At 42.4% G+C, this 12,500-nt stretch overlaps 1 pseudogene; it reads left to right on the top strand.

The window, feature by feature from the left end:
- The window catches only part of LOC135570322 (uncharacterized), a 44,666-nt pseudogene that overhangs the window by 1,760 nt on the left and 30,406 nt on the right, over window positions 1-12,500 (top strand).

The following is a 12,500-nucleotide window of genomic DNA, read 5'->3' as shown; positions in this document are numbered from 1 at the left end:
GTATATCTAAGCAACAAGGCCCGAGGGGGTGTGGTATATCTAAGCAACAAGGCACGAGGGGGTGTGGTATATCTAAGCAACAAGGCCCGAGGGGGTTTGGTATATGGCCAATATACCGTGTCTAAGGGCTGCTCTTAGGCACAAAGCAATGTGGAATGCCTGGATACAGCCCTTAGCAGTGATATATTGGCCATATACCACAGACCCCCCAATGTGCCTTATCGCTATTATAAACTGGTTACCAACATTAATAGAATGTCTGTGGTATATCTACGCAATAAGGCACGAGGGGGTGTGGTATATCTACGCAATAAGGCACGAGGGGGTGTGGTATATGGCCAGCCCTTAGCAGTGATATATTGTCCATATACCAAAAACCCAGAGGTGCCTTATTGCTATTGTAAACTGGTTACCAACGTAATTAGAGCAGTAAATATACAATGTTTTCTTATACCAGTGGTATACGGTCTGATGTACCACGGCTGTCAGCCAATCAGAATTAAGGGCTCGAACCACCCATTTTATGTCTGATATACCACAGCTTTTAACCAATCAGCATCCAGAACCCAAACCACCCAGTTTATAATAAACGTTTAATAACAACGATAATATTATAATACAGGAAGGCACAATATTTAGCAGTATTTAGCAATAATAATTAACCAGTTGTGATGTGTGTGTAGCGTGATGTGTGTGTGTGTGTGTGTGTGTGTGTGTGTGTGTGTGTGTGTGTGTGTGTGTGTGTGTGTGTGTGTGTGTGTGTGTGTGTGTGTGTGTGTGTGTGTGTGTGTGTGTGTGTGTGTGTGTGTGTGTGTGTGTGTGTGTGTATATAAGTGTATATCTGTGTGGGTGTGGATAAGTGTATATCTGTGTGTGTGTGTGTGTGTGTGTGTGTGTGTGTGTGTGTGTGTGTGTGTGTGTGTGTGTGTGGATAAGTGTATATCTGTGTGTGCTGTGGAAAGTCAGTGCAGGTGGTCAGTCCAGTTCAAGTGTTCAGCAGTCTTGCAGATAGAAACTGTTTCTGAGCCTGTTGGTATCAATCTGCCCGAAAGTTAGCTCGTAGCTGGGGTTTGTGGTGTCCTTGGTGACGCTTCTGGACTTTCTCAGACTCACTTTCTCTTGTAACTTTACTTATTGACGTTTTAAAGTGTGTTGTTCTTTCCAGTGGATGACGACACAAAAAGAATTAAGGACGAACTTAAAGACAGTCTGGAGAAGAAGTTTGGATTTGTGTTTGAAGGCACCGCAGTGGAACAAACTCCCCTCAACAGCATCTACACACAGCTCTACATCACACAAGGACAGAGTGAAGGGGTTAATAACGAACATGAGATCCGGCAGATTGAATATACACGCAGGACAAAAAGATCTACAGACACTCCAATCAACTGCAATGACATCTTCAAAGCCTTATCTGGAGAAGACAGAGAAAAGGAGAGACCCATCAGAACTGTGCTGATGAAGGGCATCGCTGGCATTGGAAAAACAGTCTCTGTGCAGAAGTTCATCCTCGACTGGGCTAAAAGAAAAGCTAATCAGGATGTTGATTTCATCTTTGTGCTTCCACTCCGAGAGCTGAATCTGATTCAAGATGACCAGTACAGTCTTCATGGACTTTTGCGTTACTTCCACCCTGAACTTACAGAGATAGAAGAGGCAAAGATATATGATACCTGCAAAGTCATGTTTATCTTTGATGGTCTGGATGAAAGCAGACTGCCATTAGGTTTTCATCAGAACAAGAAGTTGACTGATCTAACTGAGACATCATCAGTTGACAGGTTGATGACAAACCTCATTGAGGGGAATCTACTCCCTGAAGCTCTCCTCTGGATAACCTCCCGACCAGCAGCAGCCAATCAGGTCCCCTGTAAGTACATCGACAAGGTGACAGAAGTACGAGGGTTCAATGACAAACAGAAAGAAGAATACTTTAAGAAGAATGTTGAGGATGAGAACCGGGCCAGGAGAATCATCTCACACATTAATACATCAAGGAGCCTCCACATCATGTGCCACATACCCGTCTTCTGTTGGATTACTGCCAGGGTTCTTGAGCAAATGTTGAGTGAAGATGAGAGTGGAGAGATCACAACTTTGACTGAGATGTACAATCACTTCCTGCTCATTCAGACAAACCTGAAAAGCAAGAAGTATGATAGGGAAAAGGAGACAGATCTGGACATAATCATAGAAAGAAACAAAGAAATAATTCTCAAACTGGCACAACTTGCATTTGAACAGCTGGTGAAGGGCAATCTCATATTCTCTAAGAAAGACCTGGAGGAGTGTGGCATTGATGTCAGTGAAGCCTCAGTGTACTCTGGGTTTTGCACAGAAATCCTGAAAGAAGAGTATGGGCTGTATCGGAAGAAAGTGTACTGCTTTGTCCACCTGAGCTTCCAGGAGTTCCTTGCTGCTCTGTACGTGTTCCACTGCTGTGCGAGCAAGAACATCAAGCCCCTGGAGTCTTTCGTTGGGAATGTGTCATCAGAGCTGTCCTTGCATGTGCTGCTGAAGATGATGGTGGATAAAGCCTTGGAGAGTGAGAATGGACACCTGGACCTGTTCCTCCGCTTCCTTGTTGGCATCTCAACAGAATCCAACCAGAGACTGTTACATGACCTACTACCACAAACAGAGATCAGCTCAGAGACTGTCAAGGAAATTAAGAAATACCTCAGGGAGCCGAACGTAGAGCAAGTCTCACCTGATAGGTACATCAATCTACTCATATGCTTGACTGAGATGAAAGATGATTCAGTACATGAGGACATTGACAAGTTCCTGAAGTCAGGAAATCAAACAGGAAAGCAACTTGCAGGTGCACACTTCTCATCACTGGCCAACGCTCTGCTGATGTCAAAGGGTGTGCTGGATGAGATTGACCTGAGGACATACAACTTGTCCCCTGGGTGTACGAGACTGGTCCCAGCTGTAAGGAAATGGAGAAAGGCCATGTAAGTAATATCAGAAAGTCAAAATCACCAATATCTATCAATAATTATATCAGACCGATTGCAACCAATGAGGGCCACTAAATTAACGCCAGCTGATATCTCGTTAAACCATCAACACGTACTAAAATCAACCACGCGCTGATCTCAATTGCCACCAATTGTTAGTGTAATCTTCCACCTTTACGACAACGACAAAAATAATAATCTTCATGTAAAATATCATCACACGAGAAGTGTTTGAAAAAGTCCAGAGAATGTCGATATACACCTTCCTCGGCGCTCACCAAAAAAAAGAAAAATCATTGTCCAGCACTGGGCATGAACTCATGACCCTCGGAGTTGTAGCGCGCTGCTTAGGTCACCGTGCTACTGGAGTACACAGTGCTCTATCAAGCTGTGAGAGTAATTGGCGATACCTCATGGTATCGAGTATTTCTCCAAACACCCAGACAAGGCTACTCTTCTTACATTTACATTTAAGTCATTTAGCAGACGCTCTTATCCAGAGCGACTTACAAATTGGTGCGTTCACCTTATGACATCCAGTGGAACAGCCACTTTACAATAGTGCATCTAAATCTTTTAAGGGGGGTGAGAAGGATTACTTTATCCTATCCTAGGTATTCCTTAAAGAGGTGGGGTTTCAGGTGTCTCCGGAAGGTGGTGATTGACTCCGCTGTCCTGGCGTCGTGAGGAGTTTGTTCCACCATTGGGGGCCAGAGCAGCGAACAGTTTTGACTGGGCTGAGCGGGAACTGAACTTCCTCAGTGGTAGGGAGGCGAGCAGGCCAGAGGTGGATGAACGCAGTGCCCTTGTTTGGGTGTAGGGCCTGATCAGAGCCTGGAGGTACTGAGGTGCCGTTCCCCTCACAGCTCCGTAGGCAAGCACCATGGTCTTGTAGCGGATGCGGCTTCAACTGGAAGCCAGTGGAGGAGCGGAGGAGCGGGTGACGTGAGAGAACTTGGGAAGGTTGAACACCAGACGGGCTGCGGCGTTCTGGATGAGTTGTAGGGGTTTAATGGCACAGGCAGGAGCCCAGCCAACAGCGAGTTGCAGTAATCAGACGGGATTACTTGATGTTATCATCACAAATAATCCTGATAGGTATAAATCTGGTGTTTTCTGTAATGACCTTAGTGATCATTGTTTTACAGCCTGTGTTCGTAATGGCTGCTCAGTGAAAAGACCTGTCCTGATTTGTCATAGACGCTTGCTAAAAAAATGTAACGAGCAAGCCTTTCTTCATAAACTGGCCTCTGTAAAATGGTATAGAATCAGCTTGATCCCCTCTGTCGAAACACTTGGACCTTTTTTGATATTTTCAGTGTTATTGTTAACAAACACACCCACATAAAGAAAATGAGAATTAAAAACAGGTTCAGCTACTGGTTCGACCGTGATCTTACAGAGTTACTCCACCTCAAGAATTGCATTTGGCGAAAGGCTCGGCACACGCATACCCAGGCTGACTGGCTCTCGTTCAGGCAAATGAGAAATAAGTGCACTCAGGCTATCCGGAAGGCCAAAGTTAGTTACTTTAACCTTTCTGTTAGCGTCCCACCTCGACAATTGCAGGGTGCCATATTCAAAACAACAGAAATCCCATAATTAAAATTCCTCAAACGTACAAGTATTTTACACCATTTAAAAAATAAACTTCTTGTAAATCCAGCCACAGGGTCCGATTTCAAATAGGCTTTACGGCGAAAGCACACTTTGCGATTATGTTAGGTCAGCTCTTAACCACAGAAACCCATACAGCCATTTTCCAAACAAGGAGAGGTGTCACAAAAGTCAGAAATAGCATTAAAATTAATCACTTACCTTTGATGATCTTCTTCTGGAGGCACTCCCAGGTCTCCATGTTAAACAATAAATGTTTGTTTTGTTCGATAATGTCCCTCTTTATGACCAAAAACCTCCTTTCTGTTTGAGCGTTTTGTCCAGTAATCCGAATGCAGAAGGCGTGTGCACTAATTCCAGACGAAAAGTTAAAAAAAAGTACAATAAAATTTAGTATAAACACTCCGATTGTTTTTGTCATAAATAATCAATAATATTTCAACCGGACAAAAGCTTTGTCAATAGGAAAGGAGAAACAAGAAATGCGCATTCTCGGTCAGACGCATGACTGCTGAATGGATATTTCCACTGACCACTGAATGAAAGTGCTGTATCTCCTTCATTTTTCAGAGTAAAAGCCTGAAACAATGCCTAAAGACTGATCACATGTTGAGGAAGCCATAGAGCTCGTGAACGGGGTCCTAATTCTTTGTATGATGTATAGGCTTTCAATGGAAAAACAGCGTTTCAAAATAATAGTACTTCCTGGTTGGATTTTCCTCTGGTTTTTGCCTGGCATATCAGTTCTGTTATACTCACATACATTATTTTAACAGTTGTGGAAACTTTAGAGTGTTTTCTATCCAAATCTACTAAATACATGCATATCCTATCTGCTGGGCCTGAGTAGCAAGCAGTTTAATTTGGGCACACGTTTCATCCAAAATTCAGAATGCTGCTCCCTACCATTAACTTAACTTCTCTGGGATATGTGGGACGGTAGCGTCCCACCTCGCCAACAGCCAGTGAAATTGCAGGGCACTAAATATAAAACAACTGAAATCCCAAAATTAAAATTCCTCAAACATACAAGTATTTTACACCATTTTAAAGAATAACTTCTTGTAAATCAAGCCACATTGTCCGATTTCTAAAATGCTTTACAACGAAAGCACACCAAATTATTATGTTAGGTCAGAGCCAAGTCACAGAAAAACACAGCCATTTTACACTCACAAAAGGTACAAAAGGATGAGGACATTTCAGATGTCATATCATGTCTGTATATATACAGTGTTGTGACAAAAGGATGAAGACATTTCAGATGTCATATCATGTCTGTATATATACAGTGTTGTGACAAAAGGATGAAGATATTTCAGATGTCATATCATGTCTGTATATATACAGTGTTGTGACAAAAGGATGAAGACATTTCAGATGTCATATTATGTATATCTACAGTGTTGTAACGATGTAATATTATGTATATCTACAGTGTTGTAACGATGTAATATTTTGTATATATACAGTGTTGTAACGATGTAATATTATGTATATCTACAGTGTTGTAATGATGTAATATTATGTATATATACAGTGTTGTAACAATGTAATATTATGTATATATATATATAGTGTTGTATGTAATATTATGTATATATACAGTGTTGTGATGATGTAATATTATGTATATCATGTCTGTATATATATATATATATATATATATATATTATATATATATACAGTGTTGTAACGATGTACAAATAGTTCGAATAGAAAATGGACAATAAATAAACATAAATGTAGGTTGTATTTACAATAGTTGCCCCTCTCTTGTGACAACAGGTCCCACATCTTGCTGCTGTGATGGCACACTGGTATTTCACCCAGTAGATATGGGAGTTTATCAAAATTGGTTGTTTTCTAATTATATTCTGGGTCTGTGTAATCTGAGGGAAGGATGTGTCTCTAAAATGGTCATACGTTTGACAGGAGGTTAGGAAGTGCAGCTCAGTTTCCACCTCATTTTGTGGGCTGTGTGCACATACAGTGCCTTGCGAAAGTATTCGGCCCCCTTGAACTTTGCGACCTTTTGCCACATTTCAGGCTTCAAACATAAAGATATAAAACGGTATTTTTTTGTGAAGAATTAACAACAAGTGGGACACAATCATGAAGTGGAACGACATTTATTGGATATTTCAAACTTTTTTAACAAATCAAAAACTGAAAATTAGGTTTGCAAAATTATTCAGCCCCTTTACTTTCAGTGCAGCAAACTCTCTCCAGAAGTTCAGTGAGGATCTCTGAATGATCCAATGTTGACCTAAATGACTAATGATGATAAATACAATCCACCTGTGTGTAATCAAGTCTCCGTATAAATGCACCTGCACTGTGATAGTCTCAGAGGTCGGTTGGAATTGTCGGTTGGAATATTATTGAAGATTTATGATAAAAACATCCTAAAGATTGATAATATACATCGTTTGACATGTTTCTACGAACTTTAATTTAACTTTTTTGACTATTCGTCTGGACTGGACCGCACTTTGTGCCTATGGATTACTTGACGAAACGTGCAAACAAAAAGGAGGTATTTGGAAATAAAGATTATCGAACAAAACAAAGCATTTATTGTCTAACATGGAGTCCTGGGAGTGCCATCCTGTGAAGATCATCAAGGTTAGTGATTAATTGAATCACTATTTCTGACTTTGTGACACCTCTCCTTGGTTGGAAAATGGCTGTATGTTTTTCTGTGGCTAGGCGCTGACCTAACATAATTGCATGGTGTGCTTTCGCTGTAAAGCCTATTTGAAATCGGACACAGTGGCTGGATTAACAAGAAGTGTATCTTTAAAATGTGTATAACACTTGTATGTTTGAGAATTTTAATTATGAGATTTCTGTTGTTTGAATTTGGCGCCCTGCAATTTCACTGGCTGTTGGCGAGGTGGGACGCTCACATCCCAAACCATCCCAGAGTTTAAATTCTTTAGGAACACAGCCTAATGTTGGTAACTAACATAATTATGTTGTCATCCAGAGTAACATTGAATTAGTTTCCATGCTACCACACATACAGCAGGTTTTAAAGGACCAAAGAGTTTGGTCTCCTTTGTGTTTTAATATTTGCCATGGAAAAGATATCATGATACTGGTATCATCACAGCCCTAATGGATGATATTTTCTCTGTATCTACAGACTGATTGGCTTTGAACTCTCTATGGAGGACTACGAATCACTGGCCTCCATTCTCCAATCAGCAGACTCACATCTAAGAGCTGCACCTGGACGACATCGGGAGCGTGATCCTGAAGGTGACGATGATCCTGATGGTGACGATGAGGCCAGACTGACTGTTCTCGTTGCTGCGCTGACTGTTGTCCTCGCTGCACTGAAACATCCACACTGTAAACTGGAGACACTGAGGTCAGTAGTATTGAGGAGGTCTTCTCATGATGAAAACTATAAAATATGAATCATTGTTGGTAGGGTAGAATTATCACTCCTTGAACATTATGTTTTTGTCACTCACAGAACTTCCGACACACACAGCAGACTTATCTGAGGAAGATTTTGACCTCACTGTGCTGAATTTGTTATAATGCTGGTATGTGTCCCTGACCTGCATTACATCACACTTTGTCTGAGTGATATTGTCTCTGTTTCTACAGACTGGGTGGCTATAAACTCTCTGAAGAGCACTGTAGGTTACTGCCTTCTGCTCTCCAATCAGCAGACTCACATCTGAGAGAACTGGACCTGAGAGACACTAAGCTGTCTGATGGTGGTGGGAGGAACTCTTTACTTCTCTGAAACATCAGAACTGTAAACTGCACAAACTGCGGTTAGTACTGTGGGAGGGTTGATCACATGACAATAGCCTAAACAGGTAGTCATTGTTGGACAGTTTGTTGGAGTACAATTATCTGTAATAATGAACTGTGAACAGACATTATTTATTCATTTAGAATGTATTTAATGACCACAGGCCTACAGACAGACACATACCTACAGATACGACTACATTTACATTACATTTAAGTCATTTAGCAGACGCTCTTATCCAGAGCGACTTACAAATTGGTGCATTCACCTTATGACCTCCAGTGGAACAGCCACTTTACAATAGTGCATCTAAATCTTTTAAGGGGGGGGTGAGAAGGATTACTTTATCTATCCTAGGTATTCCTTAAAGAGGTGGGGTTTCAGGTGTCTCCGGAAGGTGGTGATTGACTCCGCTGTCCTGGCGTCGTGAGGGAGTTTGTTCCACCATTGGGGGGCCAGAGCAGCGAACAGTTTTGACTGGGCTGAGCGGGAACTGTACTTCCTCAGTGGTAGGGAGGCGAGCAGGCCAGAGGTGGATGAACGCAGTGCCCTTGTTTGGGTGTAGGGCCTGATCAGAGCCTGGAGGTACTGAGGTGCCGTTCCCCTCACAGCTCCGTAGGCAAGCACCATGGTCTTGTAGCGGATGCGAGCTTCAACTGGAAGCCAGTGGAGAGAGCGGAGGAGCGGGGTGACGTGAGAGAACTTGGGAAGGTTGAACACCAGACGGGCTGCGGCGTTCTGGATGAGTTGTAGGGGTTTAATGGCACAGGCAGGGAGCCCAGCCAACAGCGAGTTGCAGTAATCCAGACGGGAGATGACAAGTGCCTGGATTAGGACCTGCGCCGCTTCCTGTGTGAGGCAGGGTCGTACTCTGCGGATGTTGTAGAGCATGAACCTACAGGAACGGGCCACGTGCATGAACCTACAGACATGACTACATACCTACAGATACGACTACATACCTACAGACATGACTACATACCTACAGACATCACTACATACATACAGACATGACTACATACCTACAGACACGACTACATACCTACAGACATGACTACATACCTACAGACATGACTACCATACCTACAGACATGATTACATACCTACAGATACGACTACATACCTACAGACATGATTACATACCTACAGACATCACTACATACCAACAGACATGACTACATACCTACAGACATGATTACATACCTACAGACATCACTACATACCTACAGACATGACTACATACCTACAGACATGACTACCATACCTACAGACATGATGACATACCTACAGACATCACTACATACCTACAGACATGACTACATACCTACAGACATGACTACATACCTACAGACATCACTACATACCTACAGACATGACTACACACCTACAGACATCACTACATACCTACAGACATGACTACAATACCTACAGACATGACTACATACCTACAGACATCACCACATACCTACATACATGTCTACATACCTACATACATGTCTACATGTCTACATACCTACATACATGTCTACATGTCTACATACCAGATGTACCTCACTAAGAGTTGATGTACTAAATGTTTACCATCTGAAAGGACAGGTTCTGAATAATGCTGTTACGTGTCTCTGACCAACACTACATCATATTATGTATGAGTGATATTATCCCTGTTTCTACAGACTGTCTAGCTTTAGACTCTCTGAAGAGGACTGGGGATCACTGGCCTCCGTTCTCCAATCAGCAGACTCACCTCTGAGAGAACTGGACCTGGACCTGAGGAACAGTGGACTGTCTGACGGTGGTGGGAGGGAACTCTTCACTGCTCTGAACCATCCACACTGTAAACTACAGACACTGAGGTCAGTATTTACACTATAAACTACAGACACTGAGGTCAATATCTACACTATAAACTACAGACACTGAGGTCAATATCTACACTGTAAACTACAGACACTGAGTTCAATATCAAACAACACTGAGGCCAGTATCTACACTGTAAACTACAGACACTGAGTTCAATATCTACACTGTAAACAAAGACTACAGTATCTACACTGTAAACTACAGACTGAGTTCAATATCTACACTGTAAGCTACAGACACTGAGGTCAGTATCTACACTGTAAACTACAGACACTGAGGTCAGTGTCTACACTCCCTAAACTACAGACACTGAGGTCAGTATCTACACTGTAAACTACAGACACTGAGGTCAATATCTACACTATAAACTACAGACACTGAGGTCAATATCTACACTATAAACTACAGACACTGAGGTCAGTATCTACACTATAAACTACAGACACTGAGGTCAATATCTACACTGTAAACTACAGACACTGAGGTCAATATCTACACTATAAACTACAGACACTGAGGTCAGTAATTTGGGAGGGTTTGTCACATGACCAGAACTCATTGATTGTTGGACAGTTTGTAAGGGTCAAATTGTCAAGGAGAGTATATTCAGATACATTTATTCTTGATAATAATTGCTTTTACTTGGAAGCCTGGTCCAAAGATTCATATCTACTACAGGTATGACTGCATATTAACACTAGCAGACTTAAACTTGTGTTGTTCACCACCCATAGAGACTTTCTTTGCCAAGAATGTCTGATTTAATGGAATTGTTTGTTTTGTCTTTAATGTTTTCTCTAATGTTATTTTCAAAGTTGTTTACTTGTTACTCATCATGTTGCAATATATTATCCTTTTAGGCTGAATGGATGTTCCCTGACAGAGAAAGGGTGTGAAGCATTGGCTTCATCTCTCAGCTCAAACTCCTCTCACCTGAGAGAACTGGATCTGAGTCACAATGACCTGCAGGATTCAGGAGTGAAGGTGCTCTCTGATGGACTGGGGAATCCACACTGTCAACTACAGAAACTGAAGTTAGTGCTTAGAAACATACCTGCTCAATAAAAATATGATTTGACAAATCACTACATCATTACAGTAGCCAGTAAGTCAGCTCAACCAATAAGGTAAATACTGGGTTAACTGGGGAATCCACATTGTAAACTACAGAAACTGAGGTTAGTACTTAGAAACAGTATTGGTTTCATTGGAAATATGTATATACTGTGTATCAGCTATCACCACTAGAGGGCAGCAGTCCTGTTGTAAAATCATGATGAACTCTCTCTGCAGGCTGTCATTCTGTAGAGTCGCAGAGAAAGGCTGTGCTTCTCTGGCTTCAGCTCTGGGGTCAAACCCCTCCCATCTGAGAGAACTGGACCTGAGCTTCAATCACCCAGGAGACTCTGGAGTGAAGCTGCTCTCTGCTAGACTAGAGGATCCACACTGTAGACTGGAGAAACTCAAGTTAGTACAGTTACTGTGAAAATGATATTGTTTTATACATACACAGACTGTGTTTCACTCACTCTGTCCATTCCTCTGTCTCTCCCACAGTGTGGACCATACAGAAGAGATCTGGGTTAAACCACAGCTGATGACGAAATGTAAGGGTGTTAGTTATAAGGAATCAGTTTATTGACCAATACATTTGACAAACAGGCGTATAATTAAACACACACACAAATTCTAACCAATTCCCTCTCCTCTAACTTGTCCTCTTGTCTGCAGATGCCTGTGATCTCACACTGGACCCCAACACAGCACACAGAAACCTCTCTCTGTCTGAGGGGAACAGAAGGGTGGAGAGGGTTAAAGAGGAGCAGCCGTATCCTGATCATCCAGAGAGATTTGATCACTATACCCAGGTGTTGTGTAGAGAGGGTCTGACTGGGCGCTGTTACTGGGAGGTAGAGTGCAGTGGGCTGGCTGACATTGGAGTGACATATAAAGGCATCAGTAGAAAAGGAGATGGTTCTGCCAGTGAATTTGGATACAATAAGAAGTCCTGGCGTCTGATCTGCCGTGGGAATCATTATGGTGCCCTCCACAATAGTCAATATACTACAATACATGCTCCACACCTCATCAACCCTCCTCAACCCCAGAGAGACCAGTCCTCCTCCCCTCACGCCTCATCAACCCTCCTCAACCCCAGAGACCGGTCCTCTCCTCCTCCTCCGCCCTCATCAACCCTCCTCCAACCCAGAAGACCAGTCTCCTCCCCTCACGCCTCATCAACCCTCCTCAACTCCAGAGACCAGTCCTCCTCCTCA

Source organism: Oncorhynchus nerka, unplaced genomic scaffold (genome assembly GCF_034236695.1).
Source record: "Oncorhynchus nerka isolate Pitt River unplaced genomic scaffold, Oner_Uvic_2.0 unplaced_scaffold_983, whole genome shotgun sequence".
NCBI lineage: Eukaryota > Metazoa > Chordata > Actinopteri > Salmoniformes > Salmonidae > Oncorhynchus > Oncorhynchus nerka.
The sequence above is the reverse complement of the archived record's forward strand: the minus strand, read 5'-3'. Positions and strand labels throughout refer to the sequence as shown.